This window comes from Lutjanus erythropterus, chromosome 16, assembly GCF_056507025.1.
Source record: "Lutjanus erythropterus isolate fLutEry1 chromosome 16, fLutEry1.hap2, whole genome shotgun sequence".
Lineage (NCBI taxonomy): Eukaryota > Metazoa > Chordata > Actinopteri > Lutjaniformes > Lutjanidae > Lutjanus > Lutjanus erythropterus.
The window spans coordinates 20,977,322-20,994,583 of record NC_139332.1 but is presented as its reverse complement, the minus strand read 5'-3'; the positions used below and the strand labels follow the sequence as shown (position 1 = coordinate 20,994,583).

At 40.6% G+C, this 17,262-nt stretch overlaps 1 long non-coding RNA gene across 2 annotated transcripts in view; it reads right to left on the bottom strand.

Annotated features, from left to right (window-relative positions):
* The window catches only part of LOC146313057 (uncharacterized), a 114,294-nt gene extending 97,986 nt beyond the window's left edge, over window positions 1-16,308 (bottom strand). For both annotated transcript variants that reach the window (XR_014772024.1, XR_014772025.1), the window contains exon 1: window positions 15,934-16,308. This is a non-coding gene — a long non-coding RNA (uncharacterized LOC146313057). The remainder of the gene's footprint in view (window positions 1-15,933) is intronic.
* Window positions 16,309-17,262: the final 954 nt, after the last annotated feature.

Here is a 17,262-nt window from a genome sequence, read left to right as displayed (position 1 = left end):
CCTATATGCACACAGAAATTCTCTTTCCGCTCCTCACACACCGGTCCTCTTGCTTTAAGTAAGTGTTAATGGTGTCCATGAAGTGCCTCCTAAAAGGGTTATGCTACCTCTGTACTTTCACCCCCCCTACATCACCCCCAACCCCCAACCTTTCAGCAGGAGTCTACAGCTAGGTAGCCCGTCCTGTCGGGTCGCAAATGCACTCGGCTATCCATCTCAGGCAGCCACGCTAGAGGTAGTGTGGGGGCAAATCCCTGGCAGAGCTAATGGCACGTTATGTAGAATTAAAGCAAGCTGACTGGGCGCTCGCCTCAAAAGCCAAAGCACCGGGCTGGAAGAGGAAGGGGGAGAAAAGCATCGCTTCACTCAAAAAGATTGTCTGTTGTTGGGTTTGAGGCTAATTGGTGGCGAGATGTTTGATAGGAGGCGGGGAGTTCTACTTTTTTCTTTTCTTTTTTTTTTTTTTTTTTGAGGTTAGTGGTTAACACTACACATCTGACAGGCACGCGTAGTAGGAGCCCATTCAGCATCTGCCTTGATGCAGGATGTCTTCAAGTGCTGTGGGAAATATTGCACTTTCAGAACACATTACCGATCACACAGTATAGTGAAGGCGGCGTGGAAACTCAACATTTCTTTTTATCTGAGCTGCACTGCTGTGACATTTATGGGGCACGCTATCAGAGGAAAATAGTGGAGAGCACCGAAGCAATGTCAACAACTGACAATAAAAGTTGTGTCCAGTCAATTTATTTGTAGGGCCCTTCATCACTATTATGGGCTTACAGCACTTCACAAAGCCCCCATTGTTAACAAAATGGAGGCAATATCCAAATGTTGCAGCTTGAATTAAAACCTCAATATGAAGAAGAAATATTAAGATACTTTTAAAGCAGCATTTCCAAAACTTTATAGGTTTATGCTTATTATTATTGCAATCGCTTGCATGTGTGCGGGTGCGTGCATGCATGACCAACAGATCTTTAGCTTGTCCACAGCTAATCTTGTATAGGAGGACATCTGCGATTCACAGTTTTTGAAAAACTGGAAAACCATTTTTTATGGCTCCACACCAGCGACAGCCCTGACCAGAAGCATTATGTTTTTGGGTCATCCCATTCTTGTAAATAAGATATCTCAGCGCCTTGAGGGAAACATTTGCTATAAATGACCACTTGGACTCAACGTGTTTTGGCCCTAATTCAAGAATTCATACACAAATTATAACAAAAATTCACAATAGGATACTTGCAGTGCTAGAGAGTAACAACTTTCATGTAACCATTTACATGCAATTGCAAAATAAATGCAATGTAATTATAATCTGCTGCAGTCACTGAGAAAAATTATTAAAAATTAAATTACACTTGCTTATCGAAATCCATATCGTACTTCCTCAAATAGTGAAAGGCAGCAAGGAATGAGAGACAGAAAGCAGCTCTCATCGATGTTAAAATTTTAATGTCATGCAACACAGGGGACAAAATTTTTTACACAGTTCTAAACTACAGTTTAGTTTAAGAAATGTGACCCAACCTCACCAAAAATGACAATTAGGCTACCAACATAAATCACCATGGCGCAAAAACAAACAAATTTGTAATCTGAAACATAAAGCAGCAAATTTAACAGACCACTCAGTCCAGACATGATGGGAAATGAGGAATTTCACTGGAACATTTTGGCAAAAAGCCTTGTTTTGATCTGCTCCTATCTGCCCTGTCAAAGTTGCTGCATTACCATGTTAATACAACCTCAACCCTTCCTGCATCACTTTCAAATTGAAAGCCAACCAGCCCACCTCCTGTCCTCCCACGTCTCATCTAGGAGATATGTGTGAGCAGCTAGTTTGCTACATTACATATGCTACATATATCCACTGCATCCAACAAACAAAATAAATTCACAAACTATCAAGAAACAAAACATTTTCCACCCATTCTCCTTATTACAGATCAGTGATCACTTTTATTTGTCCTTGAAACAGAAAAATACAACCAATCACCTTCTGAATCTAAGTCTGTCCTTTTTACCAAACTAAGACAAGTTTAATTGCCTTGTTAACTTATCATTAACCATCACAATTACAAACTTTGGTTTAGTCTAAACAAAAATCCTTAATTCAATGCTTTACACTCACCTTAGTGGGTGTGTACTGTGCATCAAATGTCACTCTGCAGATCATTAAATGAGCAAAAAGCGATTTTAAAGCGATCTACCTATTACAATGGCTTGTATGAATAAGGTTGAAGCATTCAGATCTACATGGTTTCTCCAGCGGCCTGTCAGACCATCAGTGCATACGTGTTTATTACAGTAAGGAAACATGTTTGACTTTACTGGCTGAGTCATTTATTTCCTTTTTTTGACGGTTAGCAAATTAGACCTCTGGTTTCTTCATATAGGTTTAGATACCTGTTTGTTCTGAGATGATGATGATTCCAAAACCACCTGATACTCAAACTGCGGCTGACTGAGATCTGAAGTTTAACAGTTCCCGTAAGAGCCATTAACGTTATGGAATGTACAAATTATTTTGGTCTGATGAGGATGCCTGTAATTTCCCATTAGGTCAACTTTCTTCTTCTACCACAGGTATTTTCCCTGGGCAAGCCCCTGCAATGGGTGTGTACTCATAAGCACAGCTGCACCAAGTGTGTCTGTGTTGAATGTCCATGCAAATATCTGCTCTGAATGTTGGTATATTATGTAAGTCGTGTATAAGCCTGAGTAGGACTCGTGTGAAATTTGAGATTCTACACGGACACATTTCTTTCTTGTCTGTCTGTCTGTGTGGTTATGTACATGAGTGTTACAAATGTGGCTCATGCAGGGCAGGCATGACGCTGAGCCTTTTTGCAGCCAAGTTACCTCTCCCACTGTGGCAGCTGATAGTAGATGACAGCGCGAGGAGAGCAGACCTGTCCAGACCACAGTGACACCTCACATTAACCTCATTTATCTGTGCTGTAGCTCATCACCTGACCCTGCTACGCGGTCACTCTCTGATTAACACGCTGGCAAAAGCACAAATCTGAGCGGTGGCAGACACAAACACATGCACGCACACTAAAATACCTGACTTTAAAGGGAAAATTCTGCACTTTTTGTGTGGGTGTCCAGCTAACTTAAGCATGACCCAGCATTCCACCTATGCTGCATGTCTTAATGTAGCACAAGTTGTTTTTACTTATTTTACAAATTGTCAGTACGCTTTAATCAGTGTTAAACTCTTTAACCCACCTTCCATTTAGCTAAATGATGGGGAAATAAGTCGACAGGAACATCAATCCAAAATACATGCTGCACACGTGTACAGCCAACATACAGACTTTGATCAGTTATTTTATATTTCTTAGCAGAAGTTGTCACTTAACAGATATCTTAAGCAGCTAATGAAATGTGTGACAGTAACCAGCATTTTTATTTACAACTTTTAAAAGTGTAAGAGCAGTAAGATATTGAGTTTCTCTTTATGTTATCAGTTCAGCACCATGCACAACACTACAAAAATGAATTCCATTAGGCGTGTACTTCCATATTTGTCTTGCACTGTGCTTTTGTCACTACACTCAAAGCAGGAGTAATGCCACCATCTTTGACCGTGTCTTCGTAATTTATAGCTCCAATTAAATTGCCTCTCCTCAGCCAAAAACATATAATCCTGTTGCTTTCAAGCAGTAGTAGCAAGCCATTGGATAAACTTTATTAAAATAGAAAATGATCAAAGATTCTAGTCTATAATGGTGAAAGAAAAGTAGAGAAAGAGATACTCTCTAAAGAGATCTTGATACTGTAATTGGTGATGGACTCGTGGGGCTCATGGGCAGGCAGGGAACATCCTGGCTCACTAGGTCTTATCTCTGTCAGCAGTGTTTTAGCACACCTCCCTGACTGTCATAGCCAAATGTCCCTGCTCCAATGTCATGAGCTTACTACATAGCTAAAGGAAGGGCCAGAAATAATAGCCAGTCAGTCAGGCAGCCAGCGAGTCAGTCAGCCAGACGGGTATCCAGAAAGCTCATCAGCTAGCCAGCCTGCAGCCAAGTATCCAGTCAAATGTCCAGCCAGATGAGGCTGATCCATCCAGCCTTCCAGCCGTCCAGTCAAAAAGATGAACTGGCCAAGCCACAACTACCAGCCAGCCAGCCAGTTGGACAGACGGACAGACAGACAGAAAGAAGAAGCCAGCAATCCAGCAACTTGCTCTGTTCAAACCACACCACAGCTCAGGAAATAGTTTCAGTCTTACAGCCACTGTTTTAAATATTGCCTGTGGTTTGGTTGCACAGGCTTGTCATAACCTGTCCTCCAGTGCCCACCCATGTGTGCCCCCGACCATATGGTGACCCGAGTCCACTGTTTTCATACACCAATGCACTGTCAGAGAGAGGGGGACAGTGATAACAACAGACTGGAATTCAGGACTTCGCTGCACATGCCACATCACAACCCATCAATGAAATGAGATGTCTGAGGGATGCATTGTACTTGGCATCAGCACGCTGAGGAGTAAACAGTAGTAATGGAAAGTGAGCTGGTGCCAAGAACAACATTGGTGAAGGGTGGGTTTTGGTATTCCAGGGATTGTTTCTATCACTGGCCATTTTCCTGTTATTGAATTCCTCTCTCTAAATGCATATCCTCCTGGCTCAGGCGTAAGTTATTGTTGATACCCACACACCCACCTTGCTGCTTGCAGGGTCTGTGGGCTTCAATCCCAACAACTGAGGTAGAACCACCAGTATAAATAGAAAAACATAAGGGACTTTTTTAAACTTAAAAATAGATTTTTAATATATCTAGCCAAACAGGTGCATAATGGGTCATCTTCAGCCTGCGAGCAAACATTCTGATCTAACATAAAGCTAAATATTATTGCACTTTAAGCTGAAAGTTCATATCAGATCTATTACAAATACACTATTGCAGAGACCAGGGTTCAAACAGAAATGCTTCCATTTCTAATTCATGATTCGGCTAACTCCTAGCTAATCCAAAAATGGGCAAAGAGGTGGCGCATGAGTGGAGCTAAGGCATCCAAATGAAGCAACTATCTAGCAGCTAGTCTACTGTGATGGTACCCACTTGTCACTTGATGTTTGATTATACAGTATAGTTCCTTCCTAAATGAACTTAAATGACCTTAAATTACAGTTTGAATTCGCACGAACTGATACGTTAATCATAATCTTTACAGAGACAATACCTGTGAATGTGATGCTAATGTCTGGGTAACAGAAGATCATTACATGTGTGCACCAATATATGTGCATGACCCCAATTCCTAGCATTCTTCTTTCATCTTCATTCCTCATCACTATCTATCTGGCTGTGTCCCAGGTTGTCAGCTTATCCCTGTCCCAGGCCTGGAGCTCTATGGGGAAGAGGAGAGTCTGCAGGAGCTGTCTGACTGCCAGTCAGTGTCAACTCCCCACTGTAATCCTCTACTGCCTCTGATAAGGATAAGGCAGGGGAGAAGAGAAGAGAAGAGAAGAGAAGAGAAGAGAAGAGAAGAGAAGAGAAGAGAAGAGAAGAGAAGAGAAGAGAAGAGAAGATGTGTAAAAACCCAGCTGCAAGAAATCATGGAGACATGGAAGATCGAAGAAAAACAACAGAGGTCGAGGTTACAGGAGACAACAGAATGTTTTTGAAGTGGGAAGATGATTGGAAATATAATTTAGAGAAGGGACTTGGGGAATAATCACTTAAGCAACAAAACCGGATTTAAATCCTCCCCAAAAAAATGCTGTGGCTTTGTCACCGAGTGAGCCACAGTTGAAAGAGCTCAAGAGACAGAACTGCACTTTATAATACCATTAAAGATGCAGAAAATATCCACACACAGGTTTGGACAGCAGACAGGCCAGTCTAGTATTGTTTTACTATGAGCCCACACTGTTGTAACACATGCAGAATGTGTCACGGCATCGTCTTGCTCTAATAATACGGCAGCATATATTGCTCACAATCCTGTATGTACCTTTCAGCATTAATGTGGCCTTCACAGATGTGACAGTTAGTTACAGAGGTCTGAACTGCAGGAGGGCCAGTCTAGCAGCATCCAGACTTTTTCACTGTGAAGCCACGCTGTTGTAACACACAGAATGTCTTGAAATTGTCTTGCTGAAATTAGCAGGGACGTCTCTGAAAAAGACACTGTCTGGATGGCAGCGTATGCTGCTCCAAAACCTGTATGTATCTTTCAGCATTAAATGGGGTCTTCACAGTAGGGTGGGGTGGTATGGCCTAAAATATATATAACAGTATAATTTGAAGCCCAGATGGTAAAAGTGTATCATGGTATAATGTTTTTACAATTTCAATGATCCATCTGGAGAACACTGGTATGGAAACTGCATGGCAATTATTACTGAACTCTCATTACTAGGACATATTTCACATGGTATAAAGGTATTTTAAGAACATTTAATGTGCAAAACTGGAACAATAAATTTATAAAAATACAAAACCTCTGACCAAGTATATCAAATATTACCACCACTTGTAAACACTTTCCTTGGACATAATTTGTAGATTATGTTATTATTTGTCCTGCTCATTGTGTCATTGCCACTTTTTTTTGGGGTTCAGTAAAGTGACGGTTCTTCCTGTCAGCATGGTATAATGGTATGATCAAAATTTATACCGGTGTACTTTCTATTTATACCATCCACCCCTACTTCACAGATGTGACAGTGAATATGCTCTGTGATGCACTATATAATACCATTAAAGATGGAGAAAATAACTCCAACCACATTTGGATGTCCTATAAAGAGTGAGCTTTTATCAGTTAGGTTCTCCCTCATTTAACTTGGCCCTCAAAAGACCAATGCTTAAAACCATTTCCTCTCACCCAGGCTCTGCTTGGAGTGTGATCAAATATAAATCAAGGCAGAGAGTTCAAAGGAGCAGCATACTGAATCAACTATTGCATGATGACTTACATGAGGCATCACATTTTATGTATAGCACAGGCACAGCAGCTATCTTTCTGGAGAGAGGGGATGAAGCAGCTCTGATGATTTTAGCCGATTTTGATGAGTTGCCTGGATACAAATCGATGCAGGGAACTCAAATTTGTAGCCTAAAAGCTTGTTTTCTTTGGCCCATAAGAGCACTCATGTCATCATTTAGACACTCTGGAGTTCAGTCCAGTTTAGCCTTTTACAGCAACTTGCTTGGCATATAGACAGCTGTATATCATGTCAGCTACACTGGCAGCCATTACACAGCCAAAGCCAACACACGGCTGAACTAAGTCCCAAAGCCAGCTTCCCTTTTTCACATGGTTATTGAGCCATGCAGTGGCTTATCGACCCGACAGTGTAACACGAGTTTGTAGGATGGCTTCAGTCCTCTCTCCTTCTATTTCCCTCCCTCTGTGTGTGTCTCCCTCTCATTCAAACGCTGGGATTACCTTGGCCATTCAGAAGATTGGTATTGATTAGATTGCCTCTTCAAAATAAAGATGGTAAGCAGGGAAAGAGGGTCATGAAAGACTGCAAATTTCTACATGCACTTTAAGGCTCACACACCAGTGTTTCCACTGGGCCAACTGGAACCCCTACCAAGCCAAAAACAGGAAAATGCCAAAACAACACCAAATATCCATTCATTCGGAAATCACTGATTTGCATTTGTGGACTCCTCCGTGCAGCACTGTTCCAAAACATGAGTCAACCTCAGTGTCACTGCCTGGGAAACTTTTGGATGCAGGTGCCACTGCCATCAGAGTTCCTTTCAATGACTGTGGAGTGCAAGCGTATGGGTTGCATGTTAGCCAATGTGAGCATGCGGCCGCCTAAAAAGAGCTCTACTGCAGAAGACAGACAAATATATTCATGTTTTTCCTCCAAAAATCCAGAGCAGAGTGCTGCACCTTGTTGGGTACCCACGCGCACCTGCTGGGTGACCCGCAAAAACACTGTGTAACAGGTATATTTCTATAAATTCACAGGGGTGGGCATGATTAAAAATAAAGTAATTGCAGTCAGGCAGCATGTGAGAATATAACACATACAATATAATAATATACGGACTTGACTTAGAGATAACTGCAGGTAACAGGTTAGTTCTGGTTCTCAGCTTTGCAGGTGCAGGAAAGGACGGGTTTGAAAAACTCAACCTGCGCATCTGTGTAATGTTTAAAACAAATGGAATTTATTTAACTCAAATTTTTTGTTCTAATTAAGTTTATTTTATACGTAAAATCTCCATATCATGATGACATGGTGAAATGTTTCTCCAAGCACAGGAGGATAAAGAGCAGCAATGTGTTCATGATGTGCTAATGTTTTGCAAAGCTCATAGGACACACTGCTTAATTTATTTGCAATAAATGCAGCTTATTAAGTCATCCTCTCCTTGTGATCACTCTGTTTGAAGTCTTGAATATAAAGAATGAACAAAAATTTGAACCCAAATACAAATTGGAGACCACCTGCTGTGCCATCTCACTAAAGCCGACTGTGTCAATATGCCATCCTGCATACCTTGTCTGTTTAGAGTTTTACCACCAGGCCTGAAAAACAACTAGGGGAAACACAAGTCTGGATGCTGCACGTGCGCACATCTGCATGCACACACACACCAAGTATAGATCCGAAAGTACTTTAAAGTGCTAAACACAACAGAACCCCCTCTGAATGTGATAATGAATGCTTTGATTGAATTATACATTTAAAAAGGGCTAAAGGGACTTCAACAAGTGTTTCCATTGACCCCTATATTACCACAGTTTTCACTCTTTATACATGAATTGCAGATTTAAGTGCTTGCTATGGCATCTCCATTGAATTACTACTGCTGTGCTGTCCCATACAGACAGACAGCAGCCTAAGAAACACAAGACTGTGCACTAAAGCCACACACGATCACAAACGGTGGAATGTTCTTTTACACAAAATACAAAAAACTCTCATTGATCCCCTTTAAAAGCAGTATTCTGTGTGTGTGAGTGTGTCCTTTCTCTTGTGTGCATGCACGTGTGCTCGTCGGTGTGCTCATGAATAGAGGAGGATGAAAGGAAAAGCTGAAAAGGTCTGAGCGCACTGCATGGTTCAACCAGACAGCTCAATCTCTTGATCTGCCCCCACCCACATCCACCACTCTTTTATTTTTTCAAAATCATTTTTCTCACACACTCCCTCTTTTTTTTTGTCCCACTTCGATCCTTTACTACCTACAACGCTGTTCTCCTCTGTGCAGCTCATGTAGCTTCTTGTGTAAAAGGAGACGAGCAGGGATTAACCTGTGACAGCAGTCTGAAGTGAGTGCAGCAAATAAGGGCTGACATCATTTTCAGTATCCTGCATCAAACATAATGTTTTTGTTCATGTGAAAGTGGTTTAAAACGCAGGCAGGGGATATGAAGGAGAGAAGGGAGGAAAGAAAAAAGGAGAACAATATCTGGGCTACTCAATATGCTGAACATCATGGCTTGCACTTTGTGTGCAGTTTGTTTGTGTGCATTGCTTTGTCTCTTTTCAATGTGCATTTACATTTGAAGACCGAGCAGGTATATACTTTTCTATGCATGTTTACATTATTAAGACAAGAGTCTGTTTGTTATGGCTCCTTACAGCGCACTTGCACTATGTGTACCTGAGAAAGAAAAGGGTACATGGAGAAAACTTTGACTACACGTTAGAGCTGACAGCTTCTTATTAAAGTGGTGTAATTTGTTGCAGAATGATTTATATTTTTGAATATCTATTCTGTCTGATTACCACAGCCTGCCTCAATGCTTTTGCAGACTTCAGTGCAGAGCGGGGTTTGTCTGTTTTTATCAGTGCTCACATGAAGTGAGCGCGATCTGGCAGAGGATTATGCATGCCAATATCAAGGGATATGGGTAAGTGCTAGAGCTGCAGCTAACAATTATTTCTGTTGTCAATTGAGCTGCTGATTATTTTCACAATTAATCAATTAGTCTTTAAAATGTCAAAAAATTGTGAAAAAATCATAATTTGCCAGAGCCCAAACTGTCGTCTTCAAATTACTTCTTTTGACCAACCGACAGTCCAAAACCCAAAGACTCTTCATTTACAAGGGCAGGGACAATAAAAGTATCCCCTGACTTACTACCGTCATGATACCTGGAAGTTTTGTTTAACACTAGACCATAGGAAAAAGTTGAATCATGCAGACTGCATATCACACCATAAGTTATATAGGAATAAGTAAAATAAGATGTTATGCCAAAATGAAAACTGCACAAAGAGCCTTCAACATTCAACTTCAAAATGGTGAATTTTGTGCTTGACTTTTGACCCTTTGAGGCTGCTGTAGTTGATCAGTGTGGAGTGTTGAAGCCAGAATAACAGACTGCGTGAGGTCAGGAGCTATTAGCTTCCACAGATCAGAGGCAATATATACCTGAAGGTATGAGCACACACCTTTGTTTTCTGTTTATTAAGATATTATGCGACTGCAATGCTAATTTCTGTTAGCAGTCATTCCCATTATGTGTTACCATCAAGCTAACGGGCTAAGTGCTAGTTATTTATATGTAAAAAAAAAAAAAAAAAATCAATTGAGCAATCAAAAAACATTTAAAAATAATCAGAATACTTTATTTACTGTCATGAATGGTAAAGAAAAGCAGAAAATCGTCACATTTAAGAGGCTGGAATAGCAAATGTTTGACATTTTGGCTTAAAAAAAAGGACTGAAAAAATTAATAAACTATCAAAACAGGTGGCAACTAATTTTTTTTTGATCAACTAATCATTGCAACTCTAGTAAATACTATTTCAGGTTTCAGGGTGTGTGTTTAGCTTTCACTACACCTCTGCCTACAGTGTGTAACATGTCAAAGTTATTCTGTAAGCTAATGTTGAGAGTAAGTGCTGTTGATCCAAGTAATTCTCTACAAATACACACAGACACACACAGACACCTGTTTCAGCCATTGGTCGATCCATTTGCCCCGCCTACCAATCGTTCACTCTGCCTGTATTTGCAGGTTGGAGCATAGAGCCATTTCTGTCACTTATTCATTCAGCCATGAAACCTCCGCCCAATCATTACCTGTAAATCTCTCGCTGTCTCTCTCAACCACACACACTCACTAATGTGCAATTTTCCTCTTTCCCCTTACACAGGCAGCAAATTCCAGAGACAAAGACAAGACTCTAGCATGATCCAGCAGATGTGTGTACTCATGTGTGTTTGAGTGTGCGGGTCCGTGTGCACATATGGCTCTGACAAATGAGCCAAGCTCAGTTAAATGGCTTGTGATTAGGACACATTGGCTTCTAATTGCCTCTCATTACCATTTGAAAGTGAGTGGCGGCTGGAATCAAAGGCTATGGTGGCAGTGGTAAGTATGTATATGCATGTGTGTGTGTGTGTGTGTGCGTGTGTGTGTGGTACGTGGGTGGAACAGCAGAGACGCACAGTGACATCTGCACAATAAAGCACTATAGTTTGGTGTTTCCTCATCACAAAGCCTTCACGTTTACCATTATACTACGGCAAAGCCCCGACTTTAACAAACGCAGTGAACGTTGAACGTACTATTCCACTAGACTTAATCAAAGCCCTTTCTGCTCCAGTCTGAAACCCCATGAAGTCCAACTGATGACCAACTACAACTACTCCCTCTACTGTTCCCTCAACAGCTAAAATACATTTTAGCATAGAGGGATGCAAGGATCAGGTATTTTTGTAGGGCAGTCTGGAAGATAGCATCGCTCTGGTTCCTGCCACAAAAAGCCAATCAGATTTTTCCACTGGAGTTTAGATTAGTGCAGAAAACAAGCTCTGTGACAGTTTATAAAACTTAGACGTTTTGTTCAGCAAAATAATCTTCACTATATATCGCAGGGTTAAAAAAAATCGCAATGTCAGTTTTTTCCAACATCGTGCAGCCCTAAACTCTACCAATATCTAACCAAAAACCCATTCAAAATTCCCACTGCCTTTGAGAGGAGGGAACCTCAGGTGTAAAAGTGCTAACTCAATTCTGCAGCACATCTCCTCATGTCAGTTTTGAACAAGCTCAGCACCTGTTTAAGCCTTACCTCCCTACCTAAATCCCAACAAGACTCTCTGTTTATCTACCATGCAGAAGCATGTCTATCTTCACTCTCCACTCTTTGTATTAACATCTCTCCTCTGGTAATGTTTTCAACCACCTTAAGACTTGCAGGTGTTAGCTGTCAACCACCGTACTGACAGACTCGGAGCTGACCGAGTTCAACTTTTGCTCCATCCTAACCCTGAAATTCTTTTCTAAAATCAACCCTGGAACGTGCCGTTTCCACTCAGTTTCTCTCACATCTGCGAGGCAATAAGTATCACAGCACCAAAACTTGGCCTATTCAAATTCAGAGTGTAGTCAACCCACGCTCCAGCACTTCTCTGCCTAAATACAGCTTTTAACATGGTGTTTCAGAAAGTTAAACAATGCTGTTCACCTTCTGTTATTCTCTTAAGCAGAACAGTTTGTCTCCATTAAGACCAAGACCTCAAAGACCTCCCCATGGTGTTCCACAGGGATTAAAACTGGGTCCCCTTGACTTTATCATCTGCCTTCTCCCCCTTATTAGACATGAAGGCAGGGGATCTGTTACAGACTTTCTGCTCAGTTACAAATTTCAGTTTAATCCCTTGTTTACGACCCATCTCCCCTCTCTGAGCTGCTGCTTCTACAGCACAGAGGACCAGACGAACCAAAGTCTTGGTAAAAGAAAGCATAGCAAAACTTGAAATATGCCCCAAATATGACTACAAATACCATCGTCTCAATCTCTTTATTGCTCACAGTTGCCTCTCTGCTTCCCTGTCCCAAGTCATCATAAAAATACTCAACAATAGTCACCTCCCTGCATTGTTGTTGTTGTCACTGATGGTATGCTATCCTGACATTGCGGTACATAAGTAATGCTACACTGCAAAATCTACACTCTAGTTGCCTTGGACCATTAAGATATTGAAGAAGAAAGGCGGAAGCAAGTATATTTCATGATTTTTTTGCGTTTCTGCATTTGTGAATATATAGGCAATTCATACTATTAAATATTAAAGATCACTTCGGCCCGATCTGTGAAAACATATGGGCCAGGCAAACCATTAAACTCGAAAGATCATTCATCGCCGTTGTCTGAATTATTCACAAAAATATTTACATTTTGGTTCAGCTCATAGAAAACACACTATATAATAAATCTATTTAATCATTCAGGAGGCTATATGAAATGTCAATGTGGGGATTTCAGTGAGATCTACTACCACATAAGGTCACAGATTTCTTTTACTACTGACAACTCAGACCCCTTTCACAGTAAGATTTGGCAGGAAAAATTAAATCTTACTTCTGGTAAACAGACCTATGCTAAATGAAAACTCTTGTGTGATGCAGCTTTAACTGGACAACTTTTGTTTAGCACATCAATAAACACAAAAAAACGCAATGATTCAAAGAAGTGCACAAGACCTATGGAAAACAACACATGCAGCCAAATTACACTACAATCAATGACACAATTCTTTACCAAAAAATTGAAATGTTACAGTCATGCCGACTGTCTAATTAAGTGTCAAAAATGTTATATTTACAGGATGAAACCAAAGCAAGTAACCACTTCAATCCATCAGTAAAAGCCTTAAAAGTTTGTACTCAAATACTTCACAGAAAGGTTTTATCCATTCCTCTTACAATGATATACACTGGAGACCTGCCGTAACAACTGCAAAAATACAATTTTTAAAACCAAATCAATGTTGAAGCTGATCAAGACATTTTAATTGAGCTGTAGACTGTATAAGAAGCACTCAACTCTAATGCACGTTAAAACACTGCAAATGCTCTCTAACACATAATATTGCGGCCGAGTGAATCATAAAGCAGCCGGAACAAATAAACAGCAACTTGCAGTTTCATTTCATATCTAAATAGACGTTGTCTGTCAGAAATCGGTGTGATGAGCCACTTGTAACAATTATTTATTTCCAATAAATATTGACTTGGCAGACACTCAATTTTAAAGAGCTGGATAAAAAAAAATGGTGTTAAAAGAAACATGTTTGCTATTATGTAAAATGTTCATTAGATCAAATACTGTACATGTATTTTCTAAACAAAATTCTGCTTAACAAACCAGTATGATTACTGGTTAATGGTGACGCTGCAGGGTTGCATAGCTACATGTTCCCCATATTTTTTAAAGCAATATTTTGGCAAAAGTACATGTAATGGGGCATACTGTGCATGCAAGGAGTACCTGAGCATAGAAATTTTAAAAGTTTTTATCAAGTATATGGACAAACTTGCAAACGTTTTTGTGCAGCAATCTAATAAGGGGTGACGAGCTAATACAAAACATATCAATCAAAACTTCTTTTAAACTGTAAACTTAACTCTGTCAGCAAAACATTTCTATATGGATACTTTGTTGTTCCTGGAGCAGCAGCGATTAATCAATTAGTTGTCAACTATTAAAATAATCAAATATTTTAGTAATTCTCTGATTCCAGCTTCTTAATTATGAATGTTTTCTGCCTTCTTTAATACTCTATGACAGTAAAATTTGAGTTGGGAGACACTGATTGACATTTTTCACCATTTTATGACATTTTATAGACCAAACAACTAGTGTAATTGATTATATGTCAAAATATTCAACAGATTAATCGACTATTAAAGTCAGTTGCAGCCCTAGTTGTGTCTAACAGTGTTAATAATCTTGGTGCATCACTATCAGCTGTCATAGGTGTGAGCTTGGATGATATATTGGTACAACAGCAGCCCTCTTTAGGGTGAATAGTTCATTCATTGCTTAGGGTAGCTCACCTGATGGGCTAAAAACACGCCTCAAACATGGGAAGACATATATTCAACAAGTAAAGCTGCTCAACTTTTATGCTCAAATTGCAAATAATTACACAGACATCACGAGAAAAGGTGAAGACGCAAAAGTGCAAATGGAGCTGGTGGGGAGAACAGCAGCTTTTTCCTCTTTATAAGACGCATCTGTCCATAAACCCGGTCTCATTTGGATGCCATATTAAATTCATAACGCGAGTGAAAGCATAGGCTACCACTTGGGACGCATAGCCTACCCTGAGTGCAACTCCGAGGTGTAAACAGAGTAAAAATAGCCCGCTATCACAGGCTTCCCTACAGTCCCGTTATATAATGGTCCAAGCTCGGATGAATGACATCACGGGTAGTCCAGCAATCACAAACCCTATGTCCTTTACAACCAGCTGGCAATGTAAAACACTGTGTAGTATCGTGATACATATGCAACAATACATTTGATAAACGGTCGGAACATGCAGGATAATGTTTTCGCGCACAGTGGACACATTATGAGGACAGCTTAGTTGTTCTTCGTCTCTTTTTCGTGTGGAGAAAACACTTCCGCGATGGTGAAACGTAGATAAAAAATGTAATGCTCGCCTTTGACAGTCCTTGTCAGTGAGAAAAGAGTTCAAAAGAAGGCACACACTGCCCAAAGCGACGTTATTCGGCGGTGTGTGTCAATGTTAAGCGCTGAGAAACAGTCTGCAAAGAGCAAAATGTGTGAGCCGAGGTCGAGTGGCGCAGTTAGTGGAAGTGCAGCGCCTGCCCGACACCCAGCTCGCCCGGCGGACGCGCTCCTCGCTCGGTCACAATCCGGCCGAACCTCCGCTCCCTTTCGCCCCACTTAAACACTACTTTGCGTTGACGTCCCGAAATGACAAGTGTACGCGCGCAAACCCCGCACGACCCCGCGGTGTTTGGCCACTTAAGAAATAGGTCAGAGGGCGAAGTAAACATTTTCCAAGGCTTTGAAGTAAACCGGAGCGTCAGCGCCACCCTGCCCAGTTCTTCCAGCCATTTTCTCCTCGGAGCTTCCACAGGAGAAAAGTGGCACGGCGAAAGCAATGACAGCTTGGCGAAACGAAGTATTGAATGAACAGTTTTGGGTGACTTACTGTAGGGTGTACCGGGCTGCTGAGTTTGTGTCTCTCCTTGTTGCCAGGGCTCCCCTGCTGCTCTGCTCCGACCGGCGCTGACGGTGGAAAGCGTCTCCCCTCCTAATGATGTTTGCAGCGCACAGCTAATAGCTCTCTGCCCCCACCTTCAGAGAGACTGAGAGGCAGGGAGAGAGAGAGAGAGAGAGGGAGAGAGGGAGAGAGAAGTTCAAAAATGGAGCAGTTTGTAAGCTACTCATGCAAAAATATGAGAGGAGCAGAGCACACACAGCAGAGACAGAATTACAAGGGAAGTTCACTGACAGCACTAGGGCGTGAGAATACACAGTAGGCCTACATAATGTGCCATAATCTGTTCCAAGTGTCTTTGGATATATTCATAGCATTGCAAATTAGTTCTGTCTGTGTGTGTGAGAGACAGAAAAAGACTTGTCTCAATGTTTTTTTTTTTTTTTAAGTAGGGTGGACTGGGGTTGTTTGCAACAGGGGGTGGCTGCGACAAGTCTTATTCCTCCGATCAGAAACGCAATAAAATGATGATACTCATACAGACAAATGCTCAGCTAGACTTTCTCCCCGCCAGAGAGACAGAAGACATATTCAGCATCTGCTGCTGCATTTAATGGAAAAAACAAAGTTGTTTTGGAGATATGAAAGGTTTTTTTTTGTTTTGTTTTGTTTTTGTGAGCTGTATTTTTGTCATGCTGTCCTAAACTTTTGTGTGACTTCATCAAAATTTACCTGCCACACCATTTTTTCAGCATTTTATAGACCGAACAACCAACTGATTAATCGAGAAACTAATCAACGGATTAATTGATAATTAAAATAATCGATTTTTGTTGTACTCAATAGAGGTACAGCAATAAGTTGAGAAGTATTAAAATAATAACTATTTTGACAATTGTTTTATCAGTTTGAGTATTTTTTTAAATGAAAAAAGTCTAAATTCTTCAATCCTAGCTTCATAATGGTGAATGTTTTCTGGTTTCTTTACTTTATGACAATACAGTTTGGCTTGGGAGATACTAATTGACATTTTTTGCCATTTTCTGGCATTCGATAAACCAAACAACCAGCCTGATTGATTACTTGAGAAAAGATTAATTGACAGTTAAAATATTAGTCAGTTGCAGCGCTAATTGAATAATCTTAATATAATCAGATTTATTACCATCAAACGCTGTCATAATTGTAAATGCAGCTTTTGATGATATATTTATACAGTAGAAGCCCTCTTTCGGGTGAATAGTTCATTCATTGCTTAAGGCAGTTCATCTGATTGGCTACAAGCATGCTTCAAACATGAGATCACACCAAATTAAAAAG